General features: G+C 37.6%; 1 protein-coding gene and 1 long non-coding RNA gene across 3 annotated transcripts in view; one reads left to right on the plus strand and one right to left on the minus strand.

The window, feature by feature from the left end:
• The window catches only part of PRORP (protein only RNase P catalytic subunit), a 121,110-nt gene that overhangs the window by 70,182 nt on the left and 35,139 nt on the right, over positions 1–15,789 (plus strand). The gene's annotated exons all lie outside the window — the stretch shown is intronic.
• LOC112657131 (uncharacterized) overlaps positions 1–15,789 on the minus strand; it is a 74,757-nt gene that overhangs the window by 7,827 nt on the left and 51,141 nt on the right. The window contains exons 3-6 of the long non-coding RNA XR_003134879.3: positions 9,659–9,766; positions 6,007–6,174; positions 1,430–1,540; positions 445–518 (exon numbers count right to left, since the gene is read on the minus strand). This is a non-coding gene — a long non-coding RNA (uncharacterized LOC112657131). The remainder of the gene's footprint in view (positions 1–444; positions 519–1,429; positions 1,541–6,006; positions 6,175–9,658; positions 9,767–15,789) is intronic.

Below are 15,789 nucleotides of genomic sequence, written 5' to 3' on the forward strand. Positions count from 1 at the left end.
CAGAATAAATTAAAAGTAATTTTAGATAGCAAAATGTTCTTTACACTTTCTTTTTTTTTGTTGTTCTTTACACTTTCTTAACATTAGTTTGTAATAGCAAAGAAATTGTATATTAATGTAAATTTCAACCTTATTTAACTTTGCTTGATTTTGCCACTAGTAACATCTAGATTTTAGTATAAGGGTGTTCTTTTGATAGAATTGAACATTTTGTTAGTGTGTTGAGACAAATAAATCTGAAAATCCAGCAAGAACATCCTAAAGGTTTTTTTTTTAATTGAATCAGTTAATTAAATTCTGAATAACTAAATACGTACACCTTCTATAGTTACCTTGAGCTTTGTATTTCACAAATGGTATCTCTTATCTCCTTTAATCTGCAACCACAAAAAACTTCCTGCAGAGAAAGAGCTTATATTTTTAGATAATACCCTGTTTACTTACCTTTCTTCTTTTAAATTTTTTTCTTCCACTTTAACATTTGTCAAAGGTGATACTCATGTCACATGGTTGTGTTACTGGAAAGTCACATTGGGAGAAGATTTGTGAAAGAAATGAGAAAATGAATTTCACCTGTGCCAGGAACTGTTCTGAGCATTTAATATGCATTATCTCATTTAGCCCTCATGATAGAGGGCTAAATCTGCTTTGTTTTTTAACAAATACATACATCTGCTTTGTTTTTTAAGATTTATTTATTTATTCATGAGAGACACACACAGAGAGAGAGAGAGAGAGAGAGAGAGAGGCAGAGACACAGGCAGAGGAAGAAGCAGACTCCATGCAGGGAGCCCGACGTGGGACTCGATCCTGGGTCTCCAGGATCAGACCCTGGGCTGAAGGCGGCACTAAACTGCTGAGCCACCCGGGCTGCTCCATCTGCTTTATTAATAGAGAAAAGCAGCTTCAGAAGTGAAAGTAAAGCCATCAATGGTATTCATTTATTTTAATTAGATATTGATACGATCTTGAAATAGAAAATGTTCATAGTCTATCAAACAGTTGAGTCTTATATAATATCACCATAGTTTTGTGCCCTTATACATGTAGCTTCATTAGTCTGGCTAATTTTTTCTTTTCCTTCAGGGCTCAGCTTGAGAATCTTCTCCAGGAAGTCTTCCCTAACCCCCTTCCCCACATTCCCTACCTTCACCCAGAGGTCCTCATTCTTCTGGGCACATGGCCCCTTATGTGTGCTTTCTGAGCACCCTGCTCTCATCTATGGCATAGCACCAGTCACCCGATTATAATTATCTAGACTCCTTGATAAGCAGGAACTGTTCTTTTTAGAAATTTCAACATCCAGCACAGTGTCTGATATGTGGTAGGTATACGAAAAAGGTTGAGTGAATGTTTGACCCAAAGTGTATTTTTAGACTTACGGAATGTTTGGTGACTGTGATAGTGGTGCTTATGATAGACAATGTACCTTTTGTTTGGTTCTCCAATCTTTCTGGTGAATAAGGAGTGTTTTTCATATCTCTGAAGTCTTGAAGTCATCAGATGGGAGAGGGGTGAGGAAATGCTGTTGGTGAATTCCCTGAGTAAGGCAGAGGACATTGGTGTTATTTTTCCTTCCCTTCCCAGTGAGAAGGGAGCCAAGTTGTAGAATTAGGGGGAAGATAGTGGCATTCAGATGAAACTTCAGAGTCTATCAGTAGCTTACTATTTACTGGTTAGAACCTCTAATTTAAGTATTGGCTAGGTCTACACTGTTTAGGCCCATAGCTGTTTTATACAACTTTATATTCCCACCAACCAGCACCAGGTTTAAACTTTTGTAAGTCAAGGTGATAGATCATTCCTAAGTGTTCACCCCTAACCTGAAGCCAATGTTTTATTCTCTATCACAAGTCTATCGACTAGCAATATTATCGTGTATCAGAGGGCAGGAAAACTGCACACCGTCCCCATCACCAATGTTTTTTGACTAGATGACCTTAGGTAAGACAGTGAGCTTCTCTGGGCCTTATTCATCTCCTTTCTAAGGTGAGCGCCCAAGTTTTTATGTTCATGAGACCATAGATAACTTGGATTGTCTTTCAAGGTCCATTCCATTTCTATTTTTGGATCCATAATTTATATTAATTATTTAGCAGTGTTCCAGTGCTGCTCACTGAGAAAGTTGATTAGAAGTGTTCTTCTCTGTGGCAGTTACACATTTGCCATTTATCATTCAGCAGCGTTGAAATTTAACACATGAATTTACTGCATTTAATGTATTGATTTTTTTTAACTCCTACAATCTTGATAGTTGATTATTATCATGTGTAGTCCTCGTTTTGAGTTTCTCTTCTCAAGGTAGTTGTGTTTCTTTTATTTTTTCGCTTTAAGGGTAACAGTCTAATACTGCTGAATGAATACTGTCAAGCTATTTACCTACGAACACCAGAGCCTTTTGGGCATGTGCATACATTTATATCAGCATATATGATAAATGCTGGAGTGTTCTTACTGAGGTTCTTTAACTCTCTACTCTCAAAAGAAAGTTTTTGAGTGTAAAATAAAAGACCTTATAATTATTTATTAAAAGCCTTACTTCCAGGGATCCCTGGGTGGCTCAGTGGTTTAGCACCTGCCTTTGGCCCAGGGCATGATCCTGGAATCCCGAAATCGAGTCCCACGTCGGGCTCCCGGCATGGAGCCTGCTTCTCCCTCCTACTGTGTCTCTGCCTCTCTCTCTCTCTATGTCTATCATAAATAAATAAATAAATAAATAATAAATAAATAAATAAATAAATCTTTTAAAAAAAGCCTTACTTCCTGAAGGCAGAGATCAAATAACAAAAATCAAGAACTGTAGTAGTCAGAAAAAAGTATCTTCTTCAGTATTACTATGAATACATTAATAATTCATTGTCCTATTCTCCACCAACAAAGAAACTGCAAAGTATACATTTTAACAGCAAGGGTATCTGGAGCAGGCCTCCTAATCTCCAGTATAATCCTTATGCTATTCCATACTGATAGAACCTTCCTGTTTCCCCCCTTTTTTTTCAACGTTTTATTATGAAACATTTTTTTAAAGATTTTATTTATTCATGAGAGACACACAGAGAGAGAGAGAGAGGCAGAGACACAGGCAGAGGGAGAAGCAGGCTCCACGCAGGGAACCTGACATGGGACTCGATTCCGGGTCTCCAGGATCATGCCCTGGGCTGAAGGCAGTGCTAAACCACTGGGCCACCGGGGCTGCCCTATTATGAAACATTTTTAAAATACCTGAAAGTTTAAAGAATTTGCAGTGAACATCTGTACACCCATCTCCTTGATTCTACCATTAACATTTTACTACATTTGTTTTATCAGCTGCTTTTCTATTCATTAATTCATGTTGATTTTTTAATGTATTTCAAAGTAGATTGTAGATATAGGTACCTATACCTATTCTCTTTTGATCAATATTTATAATACTTCTGCCTACAGGCATGACCACTGCTGATTGACTGATTTGACTGATGTAGTTCTTTTTTTTTTTTTTTTTTTATGATAGTCACACACAGAGAGAAAGAGAGGCAGAGACCCAGGCAGAGGAAGAAGCAGGCTCAATGCACCGGGAGCCCGAGGTGGGATTCGATCCCGTGGGATTCGATCCTCCAGGATCGTGCCCTGGACCAAAGGCAGGCGCCAAACCACTGCGCCACCCAGGGATCCCCTGATGTAGTTCTTAACCCATTATCACCAGCCTTATTAGTAGAGTGCTGTCAGCCTATACAAAATGGTCTTCACCAGTGACAATCTAGAGTAACATTCTAGATCAGCACTGTCCAATAGAAATATGCTAGATTAAATCTTTTAGTAGCCACATTAAAAAAAAAATTAAAAGAAAAAAATTAAAAATTAAAAAAAAAATTAAAAGAAACCGGTGAAATAACTTTATTTATTTATTTATAAAGATTTTATTTTGTTTATTCATGAGAGACAGAGAGAGAAAGGCAGAGGAACTCCATGCAGGGAGCCTGATGTGGGAGTCAATCCTGGGTCTCCAGGATCACGCCCTGGGCTGAAGGCAGAGCTAAACCGCTGAGCCACCTAGGCTGCCCAGCAGTCAATTTCTTAATGAATGCAAAAGAAGTAGTGGTATTTGGAGCACTTGGGTGGCTTAGTAAGTTAAGCGTCTGCCTTGGGCTCAGCTCATGATCCCAGGGTCCTGAGGTCAAGCCCTGTGTCCTGCTCCCTGCTCAGTGGGAAATCTGCTTCTCCTTTTCCCTCTGCCATCCTCCCCCTTCCCCGGCCCTGCCCACCTCCCTGCCCCATGCCCCCGACAGCTCATGCTCTTTCTTGCTCTCACTGTCTCTCTCTCAAATAAATGAATAAACTCTTAAAAAAAAAAAAAAAAAAAAGAAGTAGTGGCATTTATCATAGCAGGCCCTAATTATACCTTTTATGTTGAGGTCATTTTTATTCTTAGTTCCCTGATCAGAAACTTCTTAGTCTCCTCTTATTCCCTTAGGCATTTCTCTTGATTTCTTGGCATCAGTACTTAGAGTTGAATTACATTCCCTATAGCAATATTTAGTGTATTTTATTACTTTTCTGCCATTCTCCACATAGTTTCATGCTGTACCAATTTATCTTCTCCCATTTTTGCTAGAGCAGTCTCTCTAAAACAGATCAGATCTTTACATTTCAATTATAAAAATAAAAAAAATACGTGCTAGTGTTAGGGAGTTTTAACCAGAAGAAAAAAAAAAAGAAAGAAAGATTTCTGGCTGAATAACTAGAACAATGTTCCTATTTATAAAGTATAAATTGAATTTCCTTTAATGATTTGTCAGAAGTCATCTATATTCTTTCATTTTTCACTAACAAAATATTTAATTTTGGATAATGAAGAAGCTGCATCTCATTCTCTGCTTTCAGTTGGTGTATTTTATCCAGAAAATGGATGAGAAAAAGTCAAAAGTTACATAAAATAGATCTGATTTCAGATTATCTTTGGTTTTTATTTTTAACGTTTAGCTCGTCATTCTGAGTCTTGACTAGCCCACAAAGAAGACCTAGACTGGAAACCACCAGAAGGGGCAAGAGTAGCTAGTAATCTGGCAGTGGCAGAATTTCACAAGAGAGGGACACTTGGGTGGCTTGGTGGTTAAGCAGCTGCCTGCAGCCCAGGGCGTGATCCTGGAGTCCCGGGATCGAGTCCCACATCGAGCTCCCTGCATGGAGCCTGCTTCTCCCTCTGCCTGTGTCTCTGCCTCTCTCTCTCTCTTTCTCTCTCTCATGAATAAATAAATAAAATATTAAAAAAAAAAAAGAATTTCACAAGAGGCTTATGTTGATAAGTGCCAGTTATCTTGAAACTCAGCACATGTGACTAGCTAGAAATACCTAAAACATTGCCTAATTTAGATACTGGATAAATAAAGTAATTTAAATATCTGGGATACTAAGATATGCCTGCTAAACTTCCGGAGGAAAAAAGAGCATAGCAGTTCACCTCCTCCAGTAGAGCAAGTCACTATAGGCTCCATGCCCCTGTCAGATAGCATTATAATGGACAATCTATAAAGGATTGATTTGGTTGCCACAGTGATGAACAATTTTTAGTGGGTGTTCAACACTATAAAGATTAATTTTAAGGTTTTCTTTAGGTACTCATTTTACTGTCTTCACATTTCACTATCACCTTGTTCATTTATTTTTTATTTGTTTACTAACAGTTTCCCACTTTACAGGAATGTCCATTCCATGAGAGCAGGAACCTTCCCTCTTTTATTCACTCTTATATTCCCAGCACCTAAAACCATGCCTTCCGGGCCTGGGTGGCTCAGTGGTTGAGCCTCTGCCTTTGCCCCAGGGCGTGATCCCAGAGTCCAGGGATTGAGTCCTACATCGGGCTCTTTGTGTGGAGCCTGCTTCTTCCTCTGCCCATGTCTCTGCCTCTCTCTCTCTCTCTCTCTCTCTCTCATGAATAAATAAATAAAATCTAAAAAAAAAAAAAAATGCCTTGCAGGTTGGCAGCTCAGTAAACATTTATCAAAAGAATTAATGATGCTTACTTACCTTTACAGATTCATCAATAGACAACTATCAGCCAAGAATAAGTATCATAGCCCCAGTGCAACTACTTCATACTTTGAAGGCTGTTAAAATGCCGCTGATGATAAAAGCCATACATTATTTTATTCATCACTTGTCACAGTGTCCATTTGTTTCTTTTTGTCAATCATCCTTCAAATAAGAGGAAAACACAGGGTATACTTTCAAAGAATACTATCTGTCAGGGAAACAGGTGTAATGTTTAGATCTAGAAGTAGAATGATAAAAGCTAAAATGGCAGTCCTTATGTTATTTATATTTTTGGACAGGAGTTATATACTGTTTCTTTCCCTTTATGAGTGGCCATTCATAAACCAGCCTAAGTAGTGAAAATGTAGGACTTTACTTCAGAATAATATCCCAGTTCTGAGTGCTTTAGCATTTTCTTGAAAAGAAATGAAGAGAGAATCTTACCTTAATTTTATGTTTTCAGACTCCCAACCTTTGAGAACTGGCATCTAATTCCTTAAATTTATAGAGATGAGGTAATATAAACCAATTTTTGATGTTATTGATACTTCTAGAAGCTTTCTTTAATGTTGATTTTTTAAAATCTTGCAAGTAATGTTTCAAGGAAAAAACTTTAAATATACATAATCTCACCCACCTGCATTGAATTCCCCATAGGGAGTTTGCTTCTCCCTCTGCCTATCTCTCTGCCTCTCTCTGTGTGTCTCTCATGAGTAAATAAATAAAATCTTTTTAAAAATTACTCCTTTTAATTTAAAATATTTGGTTTCATGAAAACAATTTAAAGTTATAAAAAACACTTGTGACATATAGTTAAGATTTATTCCTTTGTCTTAGTTGTCTTTTCTCCTTTTTAAATTAACAATGCAAAAAGTTTGAAACTGGAATGTCATTCTTTGTGAGTATTCACATTTCGTAAAAGCTTATGAAGTACTCAGATTTTTAAGCCCATTTTATAAATTAGTAGCTAGGGTAGAGTGATACGGGCCTACAAAGACATTTTTTTTTTCTACAAAGGGACATACAGCATTTATGAAAGCTTGTGACCTACACGTGACATTGTTTTGACACTGAGTACTTGGAAAGTGTTTGGCAGCCACTCAGAAGAGCATACTTCTCCCCTTACCTGCATAATTTGGATTAGCTACCATTCCTTAAGTGCCCATGCGTGACATTTGGATGAAGTCCACATCTAATGGCATTCTACATGTTAGATATAGCTTCATGCATTTGTTAGAGATAAGTTGCTACTGTGAACCTTACAACATCACCAGTTAATTTATTGGTAATTTCAGTATGCCAACTTGATTGCATCAAAATTAACATCCTCTTCTTCATTGCCTAAAGAGTAGAGGTGTCAGTTTCTGAAAAGTTTCTGGAAACATTGCTACCACTTTCCGAAGTGTTAGCTTTCCACATAGACTCTATTTTTCTGTTTTTGTTTTTGTTTTTCCCACTAAGCAGGAAATGACTAGAAACAGATTCCGAGATTTAGAAGTTCTCACAAATCTACTTCTCTAAATTCCCCCTCTCCATATCATGCCACTTTCTCTGTGTCTCTAGGCCGCTCTCCTTCTGTCTCTTATAGAGTCATTGGATTTAGAACTCAGCTGGGTAATCCATGATGATCTCATCTTGGAGATCCTTAACTTGTTTACATCTTAAAAGAGCCTTTTCTCAAACAGGTTCACATTCACAGGTTCCAGACAATAGGACATAGATACATCTTTTCGAGGTTCACTATTCAATATCCCACCCCAGTCTCACTCCACTTGCTGCCAAGTTCACTTTGCAGCACCTTGATAAGGAGCTGCAGGATTCATGGTCAAACGGCACCTTCATCATTTCTCATCTCTACCCATCCTGTTTATGAACAGTCCTAAAGGTTAAAAATTATTCATTCTGTTAAGCCTAAACCTACCCCAGGATAATATTTGACAATGGAATCTAGGTCTCCTACAAAGCTATATGGGATAAGTAAAACTTGTTCCATGACAAGTCCCAGCCTGATGCTGGGCTAAGAATGAAATGTTCATCTCAGCTGCAACATTTAAGGGGATGCCAAAAAATTCAGTAATTAATAAGGATAAATATTTTAATGCAATTTTTAAAACTCACAATTAATGTAGAAAATCCATGATGGGGGTGTCTGGTTGGCTAAGTCAGAAGAGCATGTAACTCTTGATCTCAGGGTTGTGAGTTCAAGCCCCCATTGGGTGTAGAAATTACTTAAATAAACTTAAAAAAACTCATGATGAACAAAATACCAATATTTTAAAGAAAAAAAGGCACACAACACTGTTATTGATTTTCCCTTTTGTCTCAGGTACCAGTATGGCTAGGCGTGGCGCTATTGTTGAACCTTTTTTAAAATTTTTATATTTTGTTCATCATGGATTTTTGTGCATTAATTTTAATTTTGTAAAATACTGCATTGAAACACTATTTATCTTGTCCAGTGAGTTTTTTGGTGCCCTTTTAAATTTTGTGCCTAAGGCAAGGAAGGGTCTTAGTCACCTTATTCTGGTCTCAGCCCTATAACTAAAACAGACACACAAGATCCATACTTAGCCAAGTGGACTCTCCCTCCTGGGACTTTCCCTCCTGGGACTTTGTGGAGGATGTAAAGACGAGGATGTTGTTAGAAACATTTCACAACAACATCAACAGTGGAAGTCAGTATCCTACCCTACTGTAACTGTGGTGTGTTTGTCTGCACACACATGCAAGCCTGTTCACCTGAGGGTCCAGCGGCAGGCCTCAGAGGCAGTGCCTAATTAACCACTCCTGTGGCATAATCTTGATCATATTACTACTCTGGCTTTGCTGGGTCTTACTCCTTTTCTGAGCTGGTGGTCTGGCATTCAAGACTCAATTTGCTTCCTTTTTGAAAATCAGTCATGTTTGTTTATCTCCAAACTTCCATTCTTCCTTACTTCGAGATGTTGCATGATTATATATGTACGTTTTCTTGGTATCTTAGGATGAAAGTCATCCAGGTCTAGAAAAATGAACTCATTTGGAGTATTTTTTTCAGTCATTTTCCTTGTTTTGTATTTCTTTTCTCATTCAGTCTTTTTTCCAAACATTTCGAACTTGAATATAACTTTGAACATTTATTTTTTGTTGTCCATAACTTATAAATTATAATAGTCCCTGGACCTAACTATATGAACTGCAGAGATTAAAGGGTGCCAGACTCAGGGGATCTCACCAAAGAAAAGCACCAGAGGCATCCACGGAGGGAAACAAATAATGTTTACCAAGAAACAGTGCAATATTTAGAGACATCATTCAGTATTCACTAGGCTCAAACTCCAGTCTTTGGGAAGAATGGCCTTTAAAAATTGGCATATATCTAACAACTACAGATTTGGAAGAACTTTAGAGTAGAAAAACAAAGAGCATTTTCAGTAAAAGCAACAAAAAACTCAAAATAACAGTTATCTGAAGGAGAAGTCACAAGAAATATGGGAAATGTGGGTTTACCACCCAGATCCACTGATGGAGCTAGCCCAGTCTGCCTCATTTCTCTAGATCATCTGGAACCCTTAGTCCAAGCCAGCATTTCCTGATTTTAAGATCAGGAAACAGTCCACTCTGTTGGCCATAAAATAGCCTATTTGGGATACTGCCAAGTCCCTACCAGTATTTGTCTTTTTCCCATTTTGGACTTTCAAGTTCTTTTCCCAGGCTGAGGTTCTAATTCTTTGGTCTCCTCACTCCTAGGTAGAATGTAACCAGCAGTTCTGACCTGCAAGAGAAGGGGAGGAGGAAACAGTAAGGTGCTGTGGATAGGAAAAGAAATATTTACCTCCTTCTGGGCATTAACTTTACTGATGTTATTATGGTGAATTTGCACCACTTTTTGTAGTCACCCTCTAATAAATACATCTCTACCTGTTTGTTTGTTTTTTTTCTTTAATTACTTCTCTCCTTTTTTCCTCATTGGAGTCAATAATATTACAGTTTTGTTTTTTAGGCCTCACCTTCCACCTTTCTTAACTTACACTCCCTTATAGAGTTTCTAGCTTGGAATTACCCCATCCTATATCCAAACACTTTGGAATTTACTCTCGTAGGATCTAGAGTCCTCCCATGTGAAAGGTTTCCTTCCTTTGCTCTTACAAAGTCTGAACTTCCTTTGCGAGGACCATTACTTCTTTTAAAGCTCTTGTCAGGGATCCCTGGGTGGCTCAGCGGTTTGGCGCCTGCCTTTGGCCCAGGGCGCGGTCCTGGAGACCCGGGATCGAGTCCCACGTCAGGCTCCCGGTACATGGAGCCTGCTTCTCCCTCTGCCTGTGTCTCTGCCTCTCTCTCTCTCTCACTGTGTGCCTATCATAAATAAATAAAAATTAAAAAATAAAAATAAAAAAAAAATAAAGCTCTTGTCACTCCTACATCATCTACAGCTTCCTCCTCCTCAGTCTTTATAGTCCTGAATAGCAGTCCTCTTTGTTGTTTCTTCTACTTTCTGAGAAATGAAATTGTCAATATGCTATCAACTTATCAGGTGCTCTACTTTTACCAGAATGAAACCTCTCACCCATGCTGGGAGAGGTGACATTTCCCGTTACTACTGTATATAGTGTCTATATCTATTTTGTTATCTGTATTAGGCCATCACTGTTTGTCGACCACAAGAGCATCATTAGAATAGAACATACCTTGCCAGTGTCACAAGTTTCAGTGATGTTTGCCTCCATGTGTTAATCTTCTAAATTTTCCTTTTCTTATTATCCATGTTCTACAGATTGTTATTAGGAATAAGGCCATTAGCTTTGCTCTCCATCTACCTGATTTTTCACTGATAAATTATTGGAAGGCTCTATTATTCTTTAGGTACCACACCAGCACCTCTGTGTGGAGGCTCTTCTGATTTTACATGATTTATTGAAATTTCAGACCCCACTGTATCATCAGCTTTAATCCATACCATCATATATCTCATAAGGGAAGTGATGTGTGTGTGTATATTCCCTTTAGTTTCTTGTGGCATGTGGCAGATTTGGAGGCAGTGTACTTAAGAACCCTGAGCAAAAGTTATACTATTTCCTAGATAATTATCTTTTAACTAAAATGATAGAAACAGAGTTAAAAAATCACAGGGGAGAAAATGAAGGACAGACAATAAAGTCAAAGCAGGGCTTCTGCAAAAATAGAAAACCTTTCTTTAGGTTATACCGAGTTTCATTACAATAAATACATCTGGAGACCTTCTCATCATGGGAGCCAAACTTTTTTTAAGTCAGATGAACAGCTGATGTATTGAGAACAGATTTTATTTAGCAAACATTCATATAGCACTCACTCTGGAATACAGTTCTCAAGTGCTTTATAAATAATAAATTAGTTTACTAAATTAATCATTTAATCCTCATAACAAATAAATCCATTTTTCAGATGAGGAAACTGAAGCTTAGAGAGGTCAAGTGACATCCCTAAGGTCACAGAACTAGTAAGCAAGAGCTAGAATTTGAATTCAAGAAGTCTGCCTTAAGACAGTACTCTAACCACTACATAATTGCAGTCTCTTCAGTTTATTTTCTTTCTAAAGTTCCAATGAGAAAAATGTTAAAAATGTTAAAACCTATACTGGAAAATGGGCATGAAACATTAATAAAACAACAACAACTAACAACTAACTAAGGACTTTATCAGATGTGAAATACCTTGACCCTCGTAGTTATAACTTAACCAAAAGCTGCTGAATTATAATAATGTTCTCTCCCTATTAATTATTGTCTCCTTGGTTCTCCCCACACTTCCCAACTTTCAAATTACATGGTTAGTATCTGGCTCTTCTTTGACCACAAACTCCTTTTGGTTGGTTGTGATATGTTGTGGGATTCTGGGAAGTTTATTGATTGTTTCCAGGGTCAGACTAATGACATCCTTTCATCTATTTCTCTTTTAGCTTAAGTATAATTTTGCCTGATAATTATTTCTGCCTGTCCATATTCATATATAATCTTCCATATTTGTTTTGCTAGCATCAGAAATTAATTCTTGCATGTGTCTGCATGGATTCTATGTTCTTCTTTTCTGAATATATTGCTCTTGTTTTAAAAGAAACTCTGTTGTAGTTAATTTCACATAATATAGCCTACCACGTACATAAACTTACTAGTAGCTCTGAATTAATCTATGGAGGGCTTCAATACTTGAATACCTTGGTAGGACATCTTTCTACCATAGTGAAGGGAGCCCCAAGTAACTAAATCAGTAAACATAAGGCTAAGGATTCTAATACCTGCCTTTCTTCTCAATATTTTGTATGTTTTAAAATATGTTATGCTTTCCTTTTTGGTAGTTATGACATCTCCCTGGCTGTAGTACAGTCTATCTATAAATTAATGATAAGAGCTTTAGAAGTATTAGCTCCTTGTAAATCACAGGCCCCTAGCCTAATCAAAGCTTTGACAAGTTATAACATTAAGTTGTCACTAGACTGCTGGTGACTTAATGAAACTAATGATTACTCATAAAAACCATGAGCTTAAGTACGTATATTTTACTATAGTTGCCAGAGATTCTAGCTTTCCTTGTCCAAGAAATATTTTTTAAGATTTTATTTATTTGAGAGAGAGGGGGGAAGAGAACATGGGAGGGGGGGAAAAGGAGGAAGGCCAGAGGGATAGGGAGAAGCAGACTCCCTGCTTAGCAGGGAGCTTGACTCACTGTGGGGCTCCAAGTGAGGCTCCACCCCAGGACCCTGAGATCATGACCTGAGCTAAAAGAGGATGCTTAACTAACTGAGTCACCTAGGCACCCCATGTCCAAGAAATATTTGACAAAGACCCTTCTGTTGTTGATCTATGGGCTATGGTATTTCTCAGAAGAATTAATTTGGTTTACTGTGAGCCATGTAAACTTTCAAATGTAAACATACATTATTCATTAAATCTTTGTTGACTTCCTTTTCTATGCCAGGCACAGTGCTAGATATTGTGGCAGATGCAAAGATATATAAGATGCAGTTTTCTCCTTGTCAAGGAGTTTATAATCTAGTAAATACACAAACTGTTAATGTTAGAATATATATAAGGGCCCTAAGAAGTATTTGAGAAAAAAGCTAATAAAAAAATTCGTATTCTAAAAAAAATACTTCTAGCTGGGGAAGAATCAAAGAATACTTAATGGCTAGACATCAGCATTTAACTGGTACCTCATTTTTAGGTTAGGTTTTGATAACTAGAGTTGAGAGGGTGGAAAAGAAGAGGGACTAATTCTATATCCAGACAACACTGTTCAAATAGCACCATGTAACAAAGTAGGACTTTGGAGGTAAAAGGTAAAGGGTGGGGTAAAGTACTAAATATCACCTTTTATTCCTATTGTCAAACATACCACAGGGCTGCTGGGTGGCTCAGTCAGTTAAGCATCCAATTCCTGGTTTTGGCTCAGGTCATGATCTTGTGGGTCGTGATATTGAGCTGTAGGGCTCGCACTCAGTGGGGAGTCTGCCTGAAGAGTCTCCCTTGCCTCTCCCCCCACTCACTTGCATACATTCTTGTTCTTGCATGCTCTCTATCTAAAATAAATTAATTGGGCAGCTCAGGTGGCTCAGCGGTTTAGCGCCACCTTTGGCCCAGGGCAGGATCCTGGAGACCTGGGATCGAATCCTGAGTCGGGCTCCCTGCATTGGAGCCTGCTTCTCCTTCTGCCTGTGTCTCGGCCTCTCTCTCTCTCTTTCTGTCTCTCACGAATAAATAAATAAAATATTTTTAAAAATAAAAATAAATTAAATAAATTAATAAATCTTTCTAAAAATTTAAGAATAAAAAAAGGCCCACATCACATCTTTAATAGGATGAGATTTGAGAAAAAAGATGAAATCTAATACCCAGTTGACAATGGTTGGTTAAACAACCTAGAAAAATTCTCACTGTCTTAATATTATTATCTTTGGTTATCTCCAAAATCAAATTTCTTCTTTTTAATTCTAAAATATAGTTTTAATGGATTCCACTTATTTACCTTAAAGCTGCATTGTGACAACACAACATATTGGTATAATATTCTCTTGGAAGCATGAAGATTACTTGTGTTTTGGAATAACTTCATTTAGGTTTTTCCAGCTTGCACCTATAAATCAGAGTCATGCTGTTCACTTTTGATGTTCTTCCTCCTTTTCCATCCTGTCTGTCCCTAGGCTAGCCCACAGGTCAGTAAAGAGGAATCTCACCAAAAATAAGAGACTCTTCACTTCAAAAAAAGGGACTCTCTTACTTCTCCTTGGAAAGCCCCAATTTGTGTCTTATAGCAAAATGAAATAAATGAGCATTGGAGCATATTAAAAATATTTCTTAAAATTCTAGCTCAAAATTACAAATTACTTCTTTTTTTTCATTATTGATAGTTACATAATATTTAAAGCCTTAAAATCATAAGCTCTAGCTTTACAATATTAATTTTTTTACAATATTAATTTTTAAAAGACAGTAATCAGCCCATTAAGTATTATTACCTTTCAAAATATGTAGAGAAAACATACTATGTAACTTTGATAAATGCGTGTATTTAAAAGGACATAAAGACGTTATCCTATAATATGCTAGGCTTTTCATTTCAGTTATTTCTCCCCTAAAAAAAATAACCATGATTCCTGCATGTACTATAGATGGCAATACTTATATGGAAATGGAAGTTTGAGAATGATTAGCAGATAGAGTCTTAAATGAGTAAGGTTCAGTTGAAATGTTCTTAATTTTTCTCCTTCACTGGATTTTTAAAAAATAATAATAAACTTTCTTTTTCACTCATGATGTTTCCATTCAGTTTTATTTCACCATCACCTGACCTTCTTCCCCCCCTCACCTTTGTTTCAGAAATCACATGTTATACAACCATTTTCTCTTTAGATGGCAGTGATTGGAAACCAAGTGATTATGCACACAGGATCCTATGTAAAGTGCTGTAGAAGTATTTTTTCTCAGGCAGGTTGAATGCCACATGGCCTTGCTGTAAATTCCAATAGGGACAGGGAAAACACTGTCATGTATGTTTCAAATACACCATCATTAAACATCTACAGTTCCAGGGTTGATGAAGTCTATCTTTGCATGGAGGGAAGTAGCTCATTCTCAATAGCTCATAGCTCAATATGGAAAGCTCTCATTCTCCTTAACATTAGGAATTTGGGGACACCTGGGTGGGTTAGTGGTTGGGCACCTCCCTTTGGCCCAGGACGTGATCCTGGAGTCCTGGGATCGAGTCCAATATTGGGCTCCCTGCATGGAGCCTCCTTCTCCCTCTGCCCACGTTTCTGCCTCTCTCTGTGTGTCTTTCATGAATAAATAAATAAAATCTTAAAAAAAAAAAAAAGGAATTTTGCTGTGGGATTCACTCAGTAAATATATATTAAATGATATTACATGTTAGGCCCTGTGCTGGGTAAGCACCTTGCACTATATACATAAAAGAGCATGGTGTCTACCCTCAGACACCCCTTCCAAGCATAATAAAGTATAATAATTCTTATAATAGAGGCATGTAGAAGATAAAGTAAGGCACAAAACAGGAATAAATGGCTGTAGCAGATATTACAAAACATTCACAACATACTTTTTTTTTTTTAAGATTTTATTTATTCATGAGAGAGAGAGAGGCAGAGACACAGGCAGAGAGAGTAGCAGGCTCCATGCAGGAAGCCCGACGTGGGACTCGATCCCGGGTCTCCAGGATCATGCTGAAGGCGACGCTAAACCACTGAGCCACCCGGGCTGCCCCACAACATACTTTCTAAGCCTACTGGCCTCAGACTCCTTCACAACA

Source organism: Canis lupus, chromosome 8 (genome assembly GCF_003254725.2).
Source record: "Canis lupus dingo isolate Sandy chromosome 8, ASM325472v2, whole genome shotgun sequence".
Taxonomy (NCBI): Eukaryota; Metazoa; Chordata; class Mammalia; order Carnivora; family Canidae; genus Canis; species Canis lupus.